The following is a 20,417-nucleotide window of genomic DNA, read 5'->3' as shown; positions in this document are numbered from 1 at the left end:
CTACTAAAGACTATTATTTTAGATAATATTTAATTGGAGTTTTTTAAAAGGTGCTAGAAAAGAAAGACACAAAACTGTATGTAATTTATACAGACACCCAAATGGGATTAGCCTATAATATTAGACTGGAAAGAAAACCTCTGGATAATGGGACTAAAATTAACTATTTTTAACACTGTTATTTATATACTACTTTCATATTTTCAAAACGATCTATACTAAGTATGTTCTTTCATAATCAGGGAAAAACCAATCACTATTTTCAATTGAAGCTGAATCCTGGACTTCTTGGAGGAATAGATTCCTCCTTCAGCTTGCAAACTGTGCATCTCTCCCACCTGGTTTCTATTGTATCTACTATACAATAGAATACAGGTAGATACAGTAGAAACTACCATTACAATACAATACATTCTATTGTATCTACTATACAATAGAATGTAGGTAGATACAATAGAAACTACCTACATATAGTTAGGTAGTTTGAGTTCCAAACAATATTTACTATACTAGAGAAACTCTTATGCATAAAAACACATGAGTACATAGCTAACATTACCTTCCAATTACCGATTTTACTTTATATATCTAGTTTTTTTCAATCCCATTTATTCACTTAAGTAAAATTCATGTTTAACTCTTCTATCTTGGAATTCCCATATCATTTTATGAATAAATCTGCTATATGTATATAAAGAGTGGTAATTTTAAACAACTTACCTTTATGAAAAAAATATCTAGAAAATAAATTTCTATAATGACCAAGAAGGATTTATTTAATATTCAATATCAACCATCTAGGAAGAACAAGCCTAAGAAAAATGATACTATCAATAAAACATAATAATATTTTAGCTCTTTATAACTATCAGAAAAGGAACAAAAACAAAGACATCTCTCTAAGGAATATATAGGAAAGCTATAGGACCCAAACATGGAATGATCCCAAAGAAGATCAAAAAACATCTTCCTCAGACACAAATGCTACCAAGAACCAATAAAATCAATCTTTACTGGAGATTAAGTTACCTAGAAGATGATCTTAAGTGTACTGTGATAAGGGTAAGGTAGATACTAAATTTTATCAAAGCAGAAAGAGTATATCACTAAAACAAGACAGCATTTATAGAAAACGTAATCAAATTAAGGTAACCAATAATCTTAAATGTACCTATCTGTCATAAGAACTATTATAATAGATCATTGAAAATATCTTTATATTGAAAGAGCATGATTAAATAAATTATGGCAAAATCACCCTCTGGAATACTTGTAGCTGCTAAAAAGTTTAAGGTAGAATGTAGAAACCAGATGTGCATAAAAACTAGAAAGATCTCTGAGACAAGGAAAACTCAGTTGCTGAACAATACACAGTCTTTGGCCAAAGAATGGTAGGAAGGTGTATTTCTCTGTTATTCAACATTTTCTATAATCCTTCGTTACTTCCTGTCAGTATATTAGCCTTGCTTAGCTATTTTAGAGCCTCAGCGTTGGTTTCACTGACCAGTTTTCATCTATATGAATATATTTCCCAAATTAGTAATGTTCTTTGAGGACATGAATTATCACATACTCCAATCTAGCACTTAGCCTGAATCCCATAGACAAAAATGGGTGCATAAATATTATTTGTGGATGGTTAACAACATGTAAAATATGAAGGAGTAAGAGGGGCATTTTAGTACCAGAGAAACTAAAATATACATAGGAAAACCAGGGCCACAATATAGTGTCTTTAGGCTTTTTGGGTCAACGTATTTTATGTAATCACAAACTCTTTGAGAAATTCTAGTAACCAAATCTGTTCATTTGAAAACTTATGTGAAAAATATTCATATTCTATGACTTGAATAATATTTACTGTCTCTTTGGATGCTATCAATGCACTCATTAAGGTCACAGCTGATAGCTGCAAACTCTACAGCTCTTCCTATTATCCAAAATAATGTTACTATAAAAATATATAAAAATTATGTATAATATATACAATAAAAGCAAGTTTATATCAAGCTATCTTAAATAAAATCAAACTTCAAAAACATACAATATTTATTATATAAATATATATGATATTCTAAAGAGAAAGCAAAAAAGTAAAGAAAAAGAAATAAGGTCAACCTCACATGCCATCACTGGAAGTGCCTATTATACTCTGGAAATGATTATACAATATAAAGGGGGGAAACTAAAAATTAATTCTGCCTTTTAAGTAAAACATTATTTCAAGGTAAGCGAAACAGCCCTAGTTAATGAGGGAAACCTCTATATAGAAGCAGACAATGTAAAAGGAATGTAAAAGAAACAACAGAATCCAAAACTAACTACAATTTTATAACTCATAACTAAAGAGCTAACCAAAAATCAATAGTTATCAATGAAGTCAGTCTAAAGTTATTAGATAAGAAAAAAAAAGTCAGAGTCAGTCAGTAAGTGAAAGGTGGATTAAGAGCTTAACCTGTTGCCAAAGTACCATGCCACATATTACTTGTTAAATGCAAAAAAGAGTGCTCACTTCGGCAGCACATATACTAAAATTGGAATGACACAGAGAAGATTAGCATGGCCCCTGTGCAAGGATGACACGCAAATTCGTGAAGCGTTCCATATTTTTTATCAAAATAAAAAGAGAACCAACTGTGTGGGAAAACATATTTGCCAATGATACCTCAGACAAGGGTTTAATCTCCAAAATATATAAAGAACTTACACAACTCCACTCTAAGAAGACAAGCAACCCAATTAAAAAACGGGCAAAGGACTTGAACAGACACTTCTCCAAGGAGGACACACAGAGGATCCAAAGACACATAAAACGATGTTCAATATTGCTAGCTATCAGAGAGATGCAAATTAAAACCACAATGAGATACCACTTCACACCGGTCAGAATGGCCATCATAAACAAAGCAACAAACAAGTGTTGGAGAGGTTGTGGAGAAAAGGGGACCCTAGTGCACTGTTGGTGGGACTGCAGACTGGTACAACCTCTATGGAAAGCTGTATGGCACTTCCTCAGAAACTAAAAATGGATCTGCCTTTTGACCCAGCAATTCCACTGCTGGGACTCTATCCTAAGAACACTAAAACACCAATAAAAAAGAACCTTTGCACCCCAATGTTCATAGCAGCACAATTTACAATAGCTAGGTGCTGGAAGCAACCTAGATGCCTATCAGTAAATGATCAAAAAACTGTGGTACATTTACACAATGGAATTCTATGCAGCAGAAAGAAAGAAGGAGCTCCTGCCCTTTGCAACAGCTTGGATGGAGCTGGAAAGCATTATGCTAAGTGAAATAAGCCAGACAGTGAAAGACAAATACCATATTATTTCACCTTTAACAGGAACCTAAACAACAAAACAAAGAAACAAGCAAAATATAACCAAAGACACTGAAATAGAGGACAGGCTGACAGTGACCAGAGGGGAGAGAAGAGGGAATTTCAGGGGAGAATGGGAAGGATTTACAGGAACAAATTTAAAGGACACAGGGACAAAAACTGGGGGGGGCGGTAATGGGAGGGAAGTGGGGAGGGTTGGGTGGGTGGGCTGGATTGGGAGTAAAAGGGAGAAAACTGTACTTGAACAACGATTAAAAGAAAACAAAAGAAAAAATGCAAAAAAGACAGACATAATTTATTATAAAATGATCTGGTTGTCACCGCCTTAGCCTGGTAATCCAACACTGTCAAAATGGTGTTGGCAACTAAATATTACATGCCTCTTAATGTGAAACAACATGAATACACAGCATTACTAAATGAAGTGCTCTTCCCAAAATGTTTAACTTGAATCTGAAACACTTTCAGCTCTAACTCCCAGTTTACCGGCAATATAAAGGGTAGAAAAAGAAGTTGCACTACACCATGAGGAAATGATCAGCAATACCAAATATCAAACATTGTCAACAGGACTAACAAAAGATTCTCAACAGAACTATTATCATGGGGGAGGGCAGGGAGGGTATAAGATGCACATTTCTATATTTACATAGATGAGAGCTAACAACCAAATGCAATGGGTGCTCTTCACTGGAATTTGGTATTTTTAAGTATATTTTATTGATTATGCTATTATGGTTATCCTAATTTTTTTTCTCCCCTTTATCTCCCTTCTCCCTGCACCACGCCACCCTCCAGCATCCTCCTCCTCCCCCCTTAGTTCATATCCATGAGTTGTACATATAAGTTCTTTGGCTTCTCCATTTCCTGTACTATTCTTAATCTCCCCGTGTCTATATTGTATCTACCATTTATGATTCTTCTTCCCTGTACCTGTTACCCCATTTCCCCCAACCCCCTCCCCATGATCTCCATTTCTGTGATTCTGTTCTTGTTCTCGTTGTTTGCTTAGTTTGCTTTTTTGCTTTTTCGGTTCATTTGTTTATCATTGTGATATTGTTGTCATTTTACTGTTCAAACTTTTGATCTTCTTTTTCTTAGATAAGTCCCCTCAACATTTCATATAAGGGCTTGGAGATGATGAACTCCTTTAACTTGACCTTATCTGGGAAGCACTTTATCTGCCCTCCCATTCTAAATGATAACTTCACTGGACAGAGTAATCTTGGATGTAGGTTCTTGCCTTTCATGACTTTGAATCCTTCCTTCCAGCCCCTTCTTGCCTGTAAGGTTTCTGATACTCTTATAGAAAGTCCTTTGTAGGTAACTGTCTCCTTTTCTCTTGCTGCTTTTAAGTGGATTGTGCCCTTTCAGATTTTGATTCACAGGTGGGTAAGTCTGTATACGTTTTAGGATCCTGTGGGCCTTTCCAACAGACTCTCATGTGAGACTGACAGTCTCCCCCGCTGCAACCCCCACAGATTTTTTACAGACAGAGGTTTTGAGTCTTCAGTTTCCCTTGCTGAAATCCTGGGTTGTCTCACTCAGTTGTTCCTCCTGGTTTATCTGTACGTGAAAGTGGGATTGCCTGCGCAGTCCACTGCCTTGCCTTGTTGCCATCCTATGCACGTCAGCTTCCTGTCTCTGGGTCTCTGGCCCCTCCTACCAGTCTGGGTGAATGTTTCTTTAACTCCTTGGTTGCTGGACTTCCATGCAGTTTGATTTTCCGGAAGTTCTGGTTGTTCTTTGTTTTTAAATTGGTTGTTATCATTCTTTTGGCTGTGCACGGAAGCAAAGTGTTTCTGCCTAAGCCACCATCTTGGCCGGAACTCCCAGAATTTGGTACTGGTATTTACTTATTTATTTAAATATCTTATTTATTTATTTATTTATTTATTTAGGAAGAGGGGAACGAAGGGAGAAAGAGACAGAGAGAAACATCAATGTGTGGTTGCCTGTCACGTGGACCCCACTGGAGACCTGGCCCACAACCCAGGCATGTCCCCTGACTGGGAATCGAACCGGCGACCCTTTGGTTCGCAGGCTGGGGCTCAATCCACTGGAATTTGGTATTTTTAAAGAACATCAGTAAAAGATACTTTTGGAACAAGTGCATGCATGAAAATATGGTATGATTATTATATATTAGATAATTGTTCATTTTAATAGGAACAGTAATTGTTTTGTGGTTACATAGAAAAAGATCCTTTTTCTAGAAAATATGTACTAAAGATAATGTCTTCTTTTATTCTTTTCCAAAGAGCAAATTTCAAATTTTGATAAATAAAATTTATCAAAGTCTAAAATATACACATTTATAATACAAGTGCATATACTCGAGTAGGATAAAAACAAAAATATCTCATTTCTCACTATCAATTTACTTTTAAATGGTTCAGGAAATTTATACATACATGTAAACTACATATAGATAAAGCAAATGTGGCAAAATTATTAACAATTCTTGCATCTAGGAGGTGAGTATACATGAGTTCAATGTATTATATACTATTCTACTTTTCTATATATCTAAGCATTTTGCTAATAAGTTTTTAAAATGTACCCTGCTTTAAGTAAAGTGGTTTGTTTAATTCTACAAAGTATAAAAAATATTTAATTCAAATACCAAGGCTTTAATTTGAAATTTCTAACTCAAACTATGCCAAGTTTTCATTAAGCAGGGCACATGCCGTATTTTGAAAGTTCATCTGGTTATCTATCCACGAGTTCAGAAAAAAAAGAAAAATTCAATCATGAGTGCTGTAATTAAGAAGGAAAAAAATGAAGATAAAGTTTTTAAAGCGTAAAAATTTAGAGAACTCCAAACAGCAAAGCATACTTGAGAAAGAAAAACAAAGCTGGAGACTTCACACTTCCTGATTTCAACATATATTACAAAGCTACAGTAATCAAAACAATGTGGCACTGGCATACAGACAGACATAGAACCAATGGAACAGAATATAGAGCCCAGAAATAAACTCTCACATCTATGGTCAAGCAATTTTCCGTAAGAGTCCCAAAGCTAAACAATGGAAAAATGATAGTCTTTTCAACAAATGATGCTGGGAAAACTAGATATCCACATGTAAAAGAATGAAGCTTCAGGCCCTGGCTGGCGTAGCTCAGTGGATTGAGCATGGGCTGGGAACCAAAGTGTTCCAGGTTCGATTCCCAGCCAGGGTACATTCCTGGGTTGCAGGCCATAACCCCCAGCAACCGCACATTGATGTTTCTCTCTCTCTCTCCCTCCCTTCCCTCTCTAAAATAAATAAATAAATAAAATATTAAAAAAAAAAAAAGAATGAAGCTTCACCCTAGCCAGATAGCTCAGTTGGTTTGAGCACCCAGATACATCAAGGTTAAGGGTTAGACCCCTGGTCAGGGCACATACAAGGATCAACCAATCAATGCATAAATAAGTAGAACAACAAATATCTCTCTCTGCCTGCCTGCCTGTCTCTCTCTCTCCCTCCATCCCTCCCCAATCAATTAAAAAAAAATGAAGCTGAACCCTTTACACCATATTGAAAAATTAACTCAAAAGTCCTGAAAGGGTCTAAGGGTTTAAGACCTGAAATTACAACACTCCTAAAACATAGAGGGAAAGTTTCATGATATTGGATTTGGCAATTACTTCTTTTCAAAGATACAGCACTAAACTCAAGGGGGGCGGGGGTGGCAAAAATAAAAGGAAAACATCAACAAAATAAAAAGATAATCAACTGAATAAAAGAACAATCACCAATGAAACATCTGATTAGGGGTTAATATCTAAAATTTATAAGGAACTTACAAAACTCAACACCAAAAAATCAAATAACCCAATTAAAAAAATGGGCAAAGGACCTGAATAAACACTTCTCCAAAGAGGACATCCAGATGGCCAAGAGAAACATGAAAAGATGCCCAAAGTCAGTAATCATCACAGACACGCAAATTAAAACCACAGTGAGGTATTATCTCACACTGGTCCAAAAGGGTATCACAATTAATAAAAAAACAAGTGCTGGTGAGATGTGGAGAAACGGGAACCCTTCTGCACTGTTGGTGAGAATGCAGACTGGTGCAGCCACTGTGGAAAGCAGTATGTAGATACCTCAAAAAGTTAAAAATGGATCTGCCATTTGACACAGAGATCCCACTTCTGGGAATATATCTAAAGGAACACAAAAATTATTTCGAGGAACATAAGCACCCCTATGTTCATTGCACCATTTTTATAATCGCCAAAATATGGAAGCAGCCTGAGTGTCCATCAGTAGATGAGTGGATATAACAACTTAACAACTATGGGACATTTACACAATACAATACTACTTAGCATAAAAAAGAAGAAAGTTTTACCCTTTGCAACGACATGAATGGACCTGGAGAACACTATGCTAAGTGAAATAAGCCAGTTACATAAAAACAAATACCATATGATTTCACTTATATGTGGACCCTAATGAACAAACTGAACTAACAAGCAAAATAGAGACAGACTCAGAGAGCAGGATGATGGCTAAAGGGGTGCGGAGGGTAGAGGAAGTGAGGAAAAAGAAAAATGGACATAGACAACAGTGTGGTGACTATGGGGAAAGGGACATAAGGGGACTAAATGGTAATAAAAAATACAATAAAGAAACAAATAGCACTAAACCAAACTAAATAATTTCTACATAGCAAACAATCAACAGAATAAAAAGGCAACCTACAGAAGAAATTATTTAAAAACCATATCCGATAAGCAGTTAATATCCAAAATATATAAACAACTCATACCCCTCAACCAAAAAAATTAATAAATAACTCAATTTTTAAAATGGGCAAAGGACAAGAAGAGACTTTTGTCCAAAGATGATGTACAAACAACCAATAAGCATATGAAAAGATGCTTAATTCACTAATCATAGAAATGCAAATCAAAGCCATAACATATCACCTCACACCCATTAGAATGGCCACTATCCAAAAAAAAAAAAGAAAAGAAAAATAACAAGTGTTGGTGAGGATGCTGAGAAACTGGAACCCTTGTGCACTGCTAGTAGGAATGTAAAATGATGAAACTGCTATGCACGACAGTATGGAGGTTCCTTAAAAAAATTAAAAATAGAATACAATCCAGCAATGTCACTTTTGGGCATATATCTAAAAGAATTAAAAACAGGACCTCAAGACATATGCACACCCATATACATTGCAACATCATTCACAATAACTAAGAGGTGAAAGTAACCTAGATGTCTAGGCAACCTAATGTTCAACAGAAGAATAAAGAAAGAAAATGTGCCAGCTGGTGTGGCTCAATGGGTTGAGCATCAGCCTGCCAACCAAAACGTCACTGGTTTGATTCCTGGTCAAGGCACTTGCCTGGGTTGTGGGCCAGGACCCCAGCTGGGAGTGTGTGAGAGGCCTACCTCCATTCCCCATTCTCTAAAAATAAATTAATAAATAAACATTCAAAATCTTTTTTAAAAAAGATAATGTGGTATGTATACACACACACAACACAGCCACACAATGGAGTATATTGCAGCCTGAAAAAAAGAAGAAAATCCTATCATATGCTACAACATGGATGAACCTTGAGGACATTATGCTAAGTAAAATAAACCAGTCACATAAAGACAAATACTGTATGATTCTACTTATACAAGGAGTCAAAGGAATCAAATTCTTAGAAACAGAAAGTAGGATGATGGTTACAAGGAACTGGAGTAGGGAGCAAAGGAAAATCGTTCAACTATGGGTCTATAGTTTCAGTTTTGCAAGATGAAAAGTTCTAGAGATTTGTTGTATTAACAATGTACATTCAGTACATTCAGATTGTGGGGAAAGGGACATAAAGGGACTAAATGGTAATAAAAAAATACAATAAAAAACAAATAGCACTAAACCAAACTAAATAATTTCTACATAGCAAACAATGAACAGAATAAAAAGGTACATGTACAAAGGAACAGTACATTAACATTAATGTACTGTTCACTTAAAATGGTTAAGGTGGTAAATTTTATGTTATAGTTTACTACTATTTCTTTAAAAAAAATAAGGGGTTTAACTACAAATCAAAAATAAGAGAAGGTGGTTTAGCAGGGAAAGAAAATGTTCACTCCAAGGTAAAGACAGAAAAGAAAATCACAAAAGAAATCCTGAGAGATGAACTAAATTTAGTTACAACTACACAACCTGTAATCAACTCCAGGTCTCCTGGTAAAATACAATAGATTTACTGTATTTTTATAGCTCAAGAAACGAGGTGCAAAACATAGGTACTCTGCATCCCCACTATGACTGATATTATGTATATCACATATATCCCCTACTTGATCACTTCTTTCCTATCAACCACCACCCTCCAAAAAGCCTCCACCCTCTCCTTCCTCTCTTTAAAATTTGTAATTACAATAGTTCAAATTCCTACACTGGAAAAACTGTTCAGAAACTTGGTTTTCTCAATGTAGCCACAATTAATAATGATCAGGTGAATTTTTAACTCAAACAAACTCCTGGTATCTCCTATACAGTTTGTTTCTTAAAATAAAAGGGGTGTACATTTGTTGTTTCAACTTCCCACTGTAATCTGTCCCTACATCTACCCGTGTTTCTCTGGCTGCCCCTCTCAGTGTCCTGAGGAGCCTCCAGATTCCCTTCCTTGTGCTTACACTTTCAATGTCATTGTTCCCCTGGTTCTGTCCCCAACCTTCTGCTCCACCAGCTTGTACTAGGTCCATCCAAAACCTTGGCCTCAAGACTTCTAGGTGTGACTCCAGCCAAGAATTCTCTACCAAACTCCAACAGAGTTAACTGCCTGACAAATGCATCCACTTGGATACTATACATAGGCACTTCAAGCCTGACAGGTCCAGCTTAAAATCCCTAAAGGATTCTCTATAGCTTTCAAGATCAAGTTCCAATTCCTTGGTAAAGCATAAGGACATCTATGATCTAGTCCCTAAACTAACCCTAGCCTCCTCTTCCTCTGCTTCCCCTCAGGTGCTCTCTGTTCCACTTCTATCTAATTATTTGTTTCCCCACACAACGAAGGGCATTTCACCATCACTGTGCCTCACACAGTGCCCAAAGTCCTTCTACTCTCACCCACTCAACCCTTATTTCTCCACTCAACTAACTTCCCTTCAAGAAAGTTTCCCATTATCCATTAGTAGGGTGTTTCTGACTTAGACACAGCTCCCACTGCACCACAAATATGCCTCTATCTCAGCAACTTTGCATTTATTTGGACTCCTAGCCTATAAGCATCCCATAAGCATCAGCAGCTCGCAGACGTGTCATGTTTAGCAAACAGCTCAACAAAATTTTGATATATGCCAGCACAAACCAAAAGCCATTTTAGTTTTTTAAAATATTGGACTTACCATTTCAGTATCTGGAATACTCAGGTCCACAATACAAAGGATCTCTTTCCCATAAAAAAAAGTACCTAGGAAAATAAATTAATGATCAGAAGGCTAATTAAGAATTATAGTGGACATTCTTTGTAGCTCCTCAGAGCTCCCCCTTCTTCTCCTCTATCCCACTGGGTATATTCTTCTGCTAACAGGTCCCTGGCCATATAAATGGGCACATCACATGACCTAGGCTGAACTAAGCACAGTACCTCATGCCCTCGGCTACAGGAATTGATCAAGGGATGGGCATGTGACCAAATCTATCTAGCACCACCGACATGAGGCTGTAAGCAGATAAGCCAGTGTTGCCCAGGAACATGGTCGTACCATATAAAGAAGCATACTGGCAGTAGGAGAAATGACTCCAGTATGCACAGACTGTAAGTACAGGAAGGATTTAATTACGGGCAAGTTTCCCCCTTAACACCTCAAGGCAATCTCTACCCATATAGTCTCTGTTATACAGGGTGGGGCTAAAGTAGGTTTATAGTTGTGAGTACATGAAAGTTAATTCTTGTATTATTATTTCCTTATTGTATTATTTTCCATACAAAAAACTACAAATCTACTTTTGCCCCACTCTGTATGGTTATTAAACCTGTAACTTTTTCCTCCACAGATTATCTCAAACTGTATCTCTGTTACTTGCAATCCCACAAGTCCTAACTAATAAACAGAACAAGAAAAGGAAATTATATGTCAAAAGATATTTCATTGAAGCTATCAACGGACCGGCCCAGTATGCCTTTCCTGACTTTGAAAACCTTCATCCATCAAATATGATGTCTCTTTCCTTTCCCTATTAGGTAAACCCCCAAACTATTATTTAATTCCATTTTTAATATATTTTGTACAAATTATACCATGTTTCAAGATAGTCAATTTACCTTTCTTTCACCCTAACAAGCACATGGTAAGATGATAAATAAGCAAGCAGTTACAATATCATAACAGAAAAGAGAGTGGTAGGGAAACAACCTGAAAGCGTGTGTTAACATAGCCTGGAGGTATCAAAGGGGGCTTCCCCACAGATGTATCACCTCGACCTCAAAGACAGGTATTAGTTAACAAAACCAAAGGGAGGAAAGCAGGAAACTAGGGGAGGCATTTCAGACAAAGGGAACTTTGGTACTCAGGCCTAGTTTAACTAACAAGCATCTTACGGGAGAAATGCAAGTAATTGGATATCACTAATGCATTGAGGGCAAAGATAGAAAGTAAAAAAGGATGAAGAGGTAAATAAACCAGATCATAAAAATTCTAAAAGCCAAGTGAAGTTCAGACTTTTCCTGAAGGCAATGAAAAACCACACACACACACACGTTTTTAGCAGGGGAGTTACATGCTTGAATGTGTTAGACAAATTACTCTGGCTACAATGGGAAAAATGGATGGGACAGCAAGACTGGAAGAGTGTAACCACTTAGGACACTACTGGAGCAATCCAGGTGAGAGACGATGCTAACAATGAAGTAGGATGGTAGCCTAGAGAATAGATAATAAGGAAAAAGAATCCAGCAGGGTTCAGTGATCAAACAATATAAAAGGAAAAAGACAGAGACTAGCCCATGTTTCTGCCAAGCTGTTATTAGCAGTGTCTACTATTTACTAAATTCTTACTACATGTGCAGTATCTCATTTAATCTTCCCCTAGAAAGACAATGGAAAACAGGCAGTCTGTGTCGTATTTTTGGTTTGAGGATGGGAGAGGAAAGGTTGATGACCACAGTTTTAAATATGCCAAGTCTGAAGTGTATGTGGGAGGAGACAAATGGACATATCATAAACATAGATGATATATGTCCAGTTATCAAAAAAAGAACTTTGGGTTGGAGATTAGAGAATTAACAGCAAAGAGACAGAAATATTCTTAAAAGTAAAATGCCTCCTTTATTTATGCCAGTATTTATTTAATGTCTACACACTTACAGTGTTGGGATGAGCATTAGGCAAAGGAAAAAAGTAAGATTCAGTGAAGCTCACAGTTACTAGAGGAAGGATGTAATACAAGAGGTAGTATAATGGTTCAGAACAAGTCACCCCAAGATGTGTTTCTGTGGTATGCAGATTACTTTGAGCTAAAGGCCACTGAGACCTAGGGGGTATAAGGGGATTAAATCATAATGGAAAACAAACATAATAAAGATTAAATAAATAAATATAAAGGCAACTGAGACCCTGCACGCTCAAGAGAAGCTTCCGCCCCCCTCAACTACCTAGAAGAATTTGAATTAGGGGCCTTGCCCATGATAAGACATTTTTATCAGATATAACTTCTTTTGACGTATCTGTATGTCAAGGCTAACTAATAAATACTGAACATTTGTCCTTCTTGTCACCCAGCAAAAGACACTCTGAAGCAAGCAACTCCAAGGTACCTTACCAAAAAGTCACATATGCCTTATTTTCCCTTTCTGTCTCTGAATCTCTCATATATGTGGGATCCCATGAACATGAAACTTCATTTTCTCTTGTCAATCTGTCTCACACCAATTTGATTCTTCAATCAGCCAAAAGACCCAGAAGAGGGAAGGGGATCTTCCCTTTCCCCACAATAGCAAGTAATGTAAGTACACAAAAAGTTCAGAGGTAAGTGATTACCTTTACTGGGGAAAGAAAAGAAAACTAACAAATATCAATTAAATCTTGAAGTAGGATAGCAAAGAGTTTAGGGGAAGAAAGGCAGGGAGAATAGTAGATACTCTAAACAGAAGAAACAATAAATTCAAGGACAGAAAGGAATTTTTTTTTATTTATTTTTGGGGAGGGAAGGGAGGGAGAGGGAGATAGAGATAGAGATAGAGATAGAGAGAGAGAGAGAGAGAGAGAGAAACATCAATGTGTGGTTGCTGGGGGTTATGGCCTGCAACCCAGGAATGTATCCTGGCTGGGAATCGAACCTGGGACACTTTGGTTCCCAGCCCGCGCTCAATCCACTGAGCTATGCCAGCCAGGGCTAGAAACGAGTTTTTTTTAGATTTTATTTATTTATTTTTAGAGAGGGAAGGGAAGGAGAAAGAGAGAGAGAGAGAAACATCAATGTGTGATTGCTGGGAGTCATGGCCTGCAACCCAGGAATGTACCCTGACTGGGAATCGAACCTGTGACACTAGGACAGAAAGGAATTAAAAAAAAAAAAAAAAAACCAATGCACTGCTTCAGAACAGAAAAATTAAGCATTATTCATGTCAGTTTCCCAAACTAATCCTTAAATTAAATAGAGAAAATGTATAAAAATGTTCTTTTAAAAAAAGACACAGGGAGGAAATCTATCCTACTAAATACCACAGCATATTATGAAACATAGTAAAATTAAGTGGTACACAAAATCCAATAAAAGATCACAGAGCTATTATAGGAGTCCAGAGGTAGTCCTAATAATACATCTTATAATTTATATGTAGTAAGATAGGCTTTCTAAAACAAGGTAAAAGAGAATTTTTAATGGCATTAAAATGATTTCACAGTAATCTGTAAAACAGGTTAAAGTGGTGTCATACTTTATACTAAAATGAATTCTGATTAAATTTTTAAAATGTTAGAAAAACTCGTTATCACATCTGTGGAACAATGAAAATTTCTTCATTTGGGAGTATGAAGGACTGACAAAGGAAAAGAATAATAATTAATGTATGAACATTTTAAACTTCTGACAGTGAGACAACCAAAAAAGTAAAACAGCAAACTACAGAAAAATACTTGTAAAACAAAGCAAAACAAAAAAACCCATAACCATATGTTTAAGTCTTGCTCAAAGCTCTAAAAATACAGATCCAACAGATGATCAAAGGATATGAACAGACAATCCACATTTAGAAAGCTACACTGTCCACCACCAGTCAGGAACGTGGAGAAATTGGTACACCCAGAGCCACTGCTTGGGCAAGCGCAACACGTGGGTTCCTTGATTCAGTAATTCCACTGACTAATACTCATCCAAATCTAGCTGGCTCAGCTAGTTTATTTCCCCATGGAAATTAATGAAATGCTCTTTTAATTTTTGAAATCATGTAAATTTGGATAGTGCCAACTGATTAACCTTAATCTAGACACCCTAATACAACATTTCTGGAGCGCAATTCTGAGATTGTTCCCAACAGCCTGCCAACCTTCCATCTAGCCATATTTTAAAGACTTTAGTACAGTGCATAGAAAGGTACTTAACAGTAAATTCAATAAACCAAAATTCAGAGTAATGTTAAAACCTATACATGGTTTTATATATAAGCAAATTGAATTACTCATTGTAAAGTAAAAGGGGAAATGTTCAAGTGATAAATCAATACAGCAGTCCCCTCTTATCCAAGTGGGATGCACTGAAAGACCCCAGTGAATTCCTGAAACTGCAGATAGTACCCAACCCTGTATATACTGTTTTTTCCTATACATACACGCCTAAAAAGTTTAATTTATAAATCAGGCACAGTAAGAGATTAACAATAATTAAGAACAACATAGAATAATTATAATATAGTATAATAAAAGCTTTGTGAGTATAATCTCTCTCTGAAAACATCTTATTGTCCTATATCCATCCTTCTTCCTGTGATGTGATGATATAAGGCCTACGTAACGTAATGAGATGACACGAGGTGCTCAGAACAGTATACAATTTAAAACATATGAATTGTTCATTTCTGGAATTTCCCAGTTAATATTTTTGAACAACAGCTGATGTGGGTAACTGAAAAGGAAGAAAGCAAAACTTCGAGTAAGAGGGGAGGGGCTACTGTATATATATATATAAATGATAGGCACTTTCATTATCATGGGGATGAGGGCGGTGAGGATGTAATGACGCCTGGCTTACTCATTGCCTGGCATAAAATATGTTTTTTTAATTCAATCTCTTCTTTAATTCCTAATATATTTATAAAGGAAAACATTTAACAACGATGTACGATTCAATGCTTGACCTCTCAAATTTGAGACTCCTCCCCAAGACTTACAATGTGAATTTGCATATAAAGGAGTAAAAGTTAGGAAAACAAAGATGATGCAGCTATTATCTAACTCATGTGATTACTGTTTGCTTAACAAGAGACATGCATAACCATAATCATGAAAAATTTTAAAAAATCCTCACTACTAAAAATGCACCTATACTGTATTTATTTAGCCTCTACTGTGTTGTAAGATACTACGCCTACTTTAATAAAGAAAAAGCATTCATTTACCATAACTCAAATCCACTTTTTCTATGAAGTCCAATAGTCCCGTCCTCTTTACTCTCCCCCTCAAAGCAACTAAAGCCAACAGGTACACAAACTGACATCCCTAAGTAGTGCACGGTGATTTGTACTGGAGTTAGGTTTTTTTGTACATTAATAATTTTTCATGAACTAAACTGGAACCTCCTTGTAGAAAAAAAGCAGCCATTACTTTCCTCTTCTTCCACCATCTCCATCACTGCAGCCCCTCCCCCACCCTAGCACAACCACTTAAATAATAAAGGCTCTGGCATAAGAACTAAAAATTGTTCATTTCAGATATTTAAAAATGGACATAAGAAAATTGGACCAGTGATTATCAAAACACAAAACACATGTTTACCTTTCAAGCATGTACAGTTTTCTTAATTGAAAACTGAAGGATGAGAGTTAAAAGGAGTTACAAAGAGAGGTTGCTGTTTGAGTGGAAAAAAAAAACCATGAATGAAATGGAATAAAAAGGCTGATGCTGGGGTAAAGAGATAACATTTTAAAAAGTGGGATACGAGAGGCAGCTGCACATCAATCATGGTTTTGTGAGAGGCCAGGTTGATCTCCAGGATTCCCTTCTCTGAGCTCTACCAATCCCCACGTTTTCTGAGTAAACCAGTCTCCGGGCAAAATGCGCTGCTTGATTGGCTTAAAGATGTCTAGTAGAAAAACCAGCCAATCCTGCCTTCAAGTCAGAACTGTGCTATGGAGACATTACAACCACTGCATGGCGAAATGTGTACAAACCTGTCCATGCCACAAATACCAGATCCTAGTTTTAAAGATTATTGCCGAAAGATTCTTTAAAAACAACACTGAGCGTAATGTGGCATGAACATGTTTTCTTTCTTATTACTCTAGCTCTCTTTCTGTGGGGGAAGAAAGTGTGTTAACCAAAAGAGAATAAGGAATGAACTGCCCCAGGTCAGATGACGGACTTTATGAAAAACTGATATCCAAATGGACATCTCAGAGAGAGTCCGGATGACGGTAGGGTTCAAGGAAGGTCCCAGGGAGGATCAAAACAGCGGCGAGGGAGGCAGGTGGGGACCAGGGTCAGAGAGGCACAGAAGCCAGGGACTGCGAAGGTCTCCCCGCAGTATTCAAAATCAAAACGTGTAACGAAGTGAGTAAATAAACAGCTTTGCTACGACTACGTGCTTGGAAGGGTGGGCGAAGTTCCAAGAATGCCCTGCCTGAGAAACGCCAAAGGCGATCCGAGGGGCGCGAGGGCCAGCTCTGGCGGGAACCGAAAAAGCCCCCGGTGGGGGGAGGGGTGTGTCTGGGGCCTGGAAACCTGCCAGGAACTGAGAGGCTGGGAAACAGCCGAGGCCCCCACCTTCGCCCGGGAACGGGCTGCGCGCCAGGGCCCGCCTCTTGCTGATGCCTCACTTCCCTTCTGTCCCGGAGCCCGGGGCCCGCGGGCCGGGCTGGAGGCAGTCGGTACCGGACTCCACATTTGGAACTTTGGATTTCGGTTGCAGCGCCGCCCGTCCCTGTCTCCGGACCTCCGCTGTGGCTCGGCTCCCGGTTACCTAAGGGACCCTCATCCGAGACCCACCGCTCCACTTCCCACCCGCCGCCTTTACCTGCTCCAGGAGCTAGCAGTAGGCGCGGGCGCCAGGGCCGCGTCGTCGAGTGCGAGTGCGCAACGCGGTCCGCAGCCCTTTCCCGCCGCCACCAATGCGCTCCCAGGCGCGGCGCTGGGCTGGTGAGGAGCGGCGGTTGCGGGGGAGACGCGCGACAAACGCCCGGCGGAGAGACACTGCCGCTCGCTGTCGGACCGGGGAAGAGCAGCCTCCCAGCAGCCAGCCCCGAGAGGGCGGGTGGGCGGCTGAGTGGGGAGGGGTCTCGAGGACCACGGAATGGCTGCCACGTCGCCCAGGTGGATCGCCACCCTCCCCCTCCCTCACAGCTGCCCGCATCCGCTGCGACCTCTGGTTCGTCCCAGGCTCCGACTAGGCGCGTGGGACCGCCCCCCCCACCCCCCGCAGGCCTCTGCGACCCGGGCCACGGGCTCACCCGCCTCCTCTTTTCCTTCTGGAAAGCGAGTCCCGGCCTGGCGGGTCCAGCCACGTGGGGCTCGTCTTCTCCCCCCCCCCCCCCCCAAAAAAAGCTCGCCCGAAAGCCTGACTAGTTTCCCCCTTTTGCTGTCGGGGGTCTTGAGGTGGGGCGGGTCACATGGAGGAGCAAGCCCTTTTCAACACTGGTTTTCGAGGAAGGCAGGAGCCGTTTTGCACTGCTGAACAAGACAAAAAGGGGCCCGAAATACATGTTGAAATAAGCAGCGTGGTGCACCACACCAATTCCTAGCCCTTCGCACGCTCTCCCAAGCCCCAAAAGCAAAACAGAAACACAAGGTCGTACTCGCGGGTGGAGGAGGGGAGCAAATGGGAGTCGGGGAGAGCCCGCCCCGCGCAGGTCCGGGTTACAAGTCCGGAGGGACAGCGGGCCAAACCAGCCGGCCTCGGTGTTGCCTAACTGGGCTGTTGACTCCGGGAGTCTAGGGCTACAGCGGTGGCAGCTGGCGCGCGAACCCCACGCCTCTGCGCGTGCGGCGCGGAGGGCGGCGGTTTCAGGGCGCGCGGCCCTGAGTCCCTCTGCACGCTTGGGCGACGGACAAGGCGCGGCCGCCTTCAAACCCGGAGACAAAGGGACCTACCGCGGCCGCCGCTGGGTCGAAGGATGTCGGGTTCCAACTGGCGCTTCCAAAGTGCGGTCTAAACACTCTGGCGGAAGCACAAAAATATGTGCACGTAAGCTTGTAGAACTGCAGACCCTGACCTTTGCCCTACATAGAGCTTCAGTTTTCGGAGCCAAGTAAAAGCAAAGGTGTTCTCTTCTGTCTTGCGATCACTGTATTATCAGCTTGTCCCCAAGCCTCCATTTTTTTTTCCTTCCTAAACTCGGCTTTTCCTTGGTTTATTACTGCTGTGGTCTGACGTCAAATATTCAGTGTTTTCAGGTACATGAAATTTCATATTTGCTTTCTGTTAGTGGTGGATGGTGGTTTTGCTTATCTGTTTTTTCATCCTCCTTCCACCCTTTGTAGTCACTTTTTATTACATTTTCAGTGTTTTTTCCTGGAGAAACGAATAGCCTCCTGATAGAGTACTCCTTTGAATGTAAGAGACAAACTAACTGTCGATGTTGTCAGTAATTGCTTTAAACTGAGTAGAAATTTGGGAAAATCGCAAATGGATTTTTTCTTCATTTAGGTCTAATTGGAACATCTCATATTCAGTGGAAACAGTCTAGTTTGTTTTTATTTGTTTTAGAAGCCAGGAAATTTTAAGTAACAAACCTCGGGATAGTAAATTTTCTGATGAAATCGGTCACACAGAAAAATTCAAAGGAAAGGGTTTTTTTTTTCTTTTGTGTTATTTTTTAAGAGTCCCCTGAATCCCAGTGTTAAGAAATTACAATGTGAACACCTTTATTACTGTTTTTTGATTTTAAAACAGCAAAAATTTTAAAGTGCCCAGAATTTCAAGATGCAAATAGCTGTTGGTAAGAACTTAATATTAACTCTGCCTCTGAACAGTCATTCATAGAAACTAATAACAGTGATATATGCCACTTTACAAACAAAGAAACAAAGAAACCTGTCAGAGGTTCAGAAATAGTGAAAGTAAAACCAGTGAATCATTAAGTAGTCATTAGTAAAAAGTTAGTGTGCATGCACCAGAAAGACAGTTTGCAAACCTGCAGAACTCAAGCCAACACTTGGAATGAGGCTCAGATATATTATAAAGCAGCTTATATAGTGAGAAGTCAGTAACTTTTTTCCTCACAGTGATTGGGTAAAATATTAGAATTTTCAGTGTTTATGTCCTATGACCTTGGGAAACAGTTCAAGTTTGTTTAGGATTTCCAGAAGCATAAGCAAGAAGTGACCAAGGTCAAGGCAGTCTTGAAAAATAAGCTAAATAAAGCTTTATCTGTGTACCTAAATTGGTTCTGTCTACTCAGGGAATTTTCAGGGTTACTCTCCATTTGTTTTTGTTTTGTTTTTTTAATTTTAAGCCCTCTTAATTATAAACTTCAAACAAATAATCTATCAAATTAATTTCAATTTTTTTCATATGAAATATGTCCACAATGGCCGTAAAAACTTGCTTTAAATTCTTGATTTCCTTTGTATATTGTTAAGGATTCATCACACCTTAAGTCTGAACAATAAGAAAGAAAGTGTTCTTTACATTGGACAATATATTTCAAGCTACCAAGACATCACCCAGGCTGAATATTTTTTTAAGTTGTGCTTACTACATCAAGAAAAGAAAAACATCAATACTATAAAGTTCTGAAACTGCAACTTAAATTAAGAACAAAGCAATCTTTTTACTCAACATTCATCATGCTAGCCTGACTTTGTGGATATTTTAAAAGGTTTCCTCTTTCCTTATTGGTTTGAATTCTAAGCCAATAGGAAAAGTACAACACATCTTTTAAATGGTGAGACTCCAATCTGCAT

The 20,417-nt window shown here is 38.8% G+C and overlaps 1 protein-coding gene and 1 non-coding gene across 8 annotated transcripts in view; one reads left to right on the top strand and one right to left on the bottom strand.

Annotated features, from left to right (window-relative positions):
* The window catches only part of N4BP2 (NEDD4 binding protein 2), a 98,326-nt gene extending 79,624 nt beyond the window's left edge, over window positions 1–18,702 (bottom strand). For 4 of the 7 annotated variants that reach the window (XM_028506573.2, XM_036019937.1, XM_036019964.1 and 1 more), the window contains exons 1-2: window positions 17,530–17,643; window positions 10,707–10,771 (exon numbers count right to left, since the gene is read on the bottom strand). The gene's annotated coding sequence lies outside the window, so the exon portion shown is untranslated. Of the gene's footprint in view, window positions 1–1,861; window positions 1,952–10,706; window positions 10,772–17,529; window positions 17,644–18,602 lie in introns of those variants that run through there. The other 3 variants (XM_036019928.1, XM_036019957.1, XM_036019942.1) reach the window with 2 other exon arrangements.
* Window positions 2,505–2,611, top strand: LOC114493539. The gene has a single exon (XR_003684176.1). It is a non-coding gene; the product is annotated as a U6 spliceosomal RNA (small nuclear RNA).
* Window positions 18,703–20,417: the final 1,715 nt, after the last annotated feature.

This window comes from Phyllostomus discolor, chromosome 1 (assembly GCF_004126475.2).
Source record: "Phyllostomus discolor isolate MPI-MPIP mPhyDis1 chromosome 1, mPhyDis1.pri.v3, whole genome shotgun sequence".
NCBI classification, from domain to species: Eukaryota; Metazoa; Chordata; class Mammalia; order Chiroptera; family Phyllostomidae; genus Phyllostomus; species Phyllostomus discolor.
The sequence above is the reverse complement of the archived record's forward strand: the minus strand, read 5'-3'. Positions and strand labels throughout refer to the sequence as shown.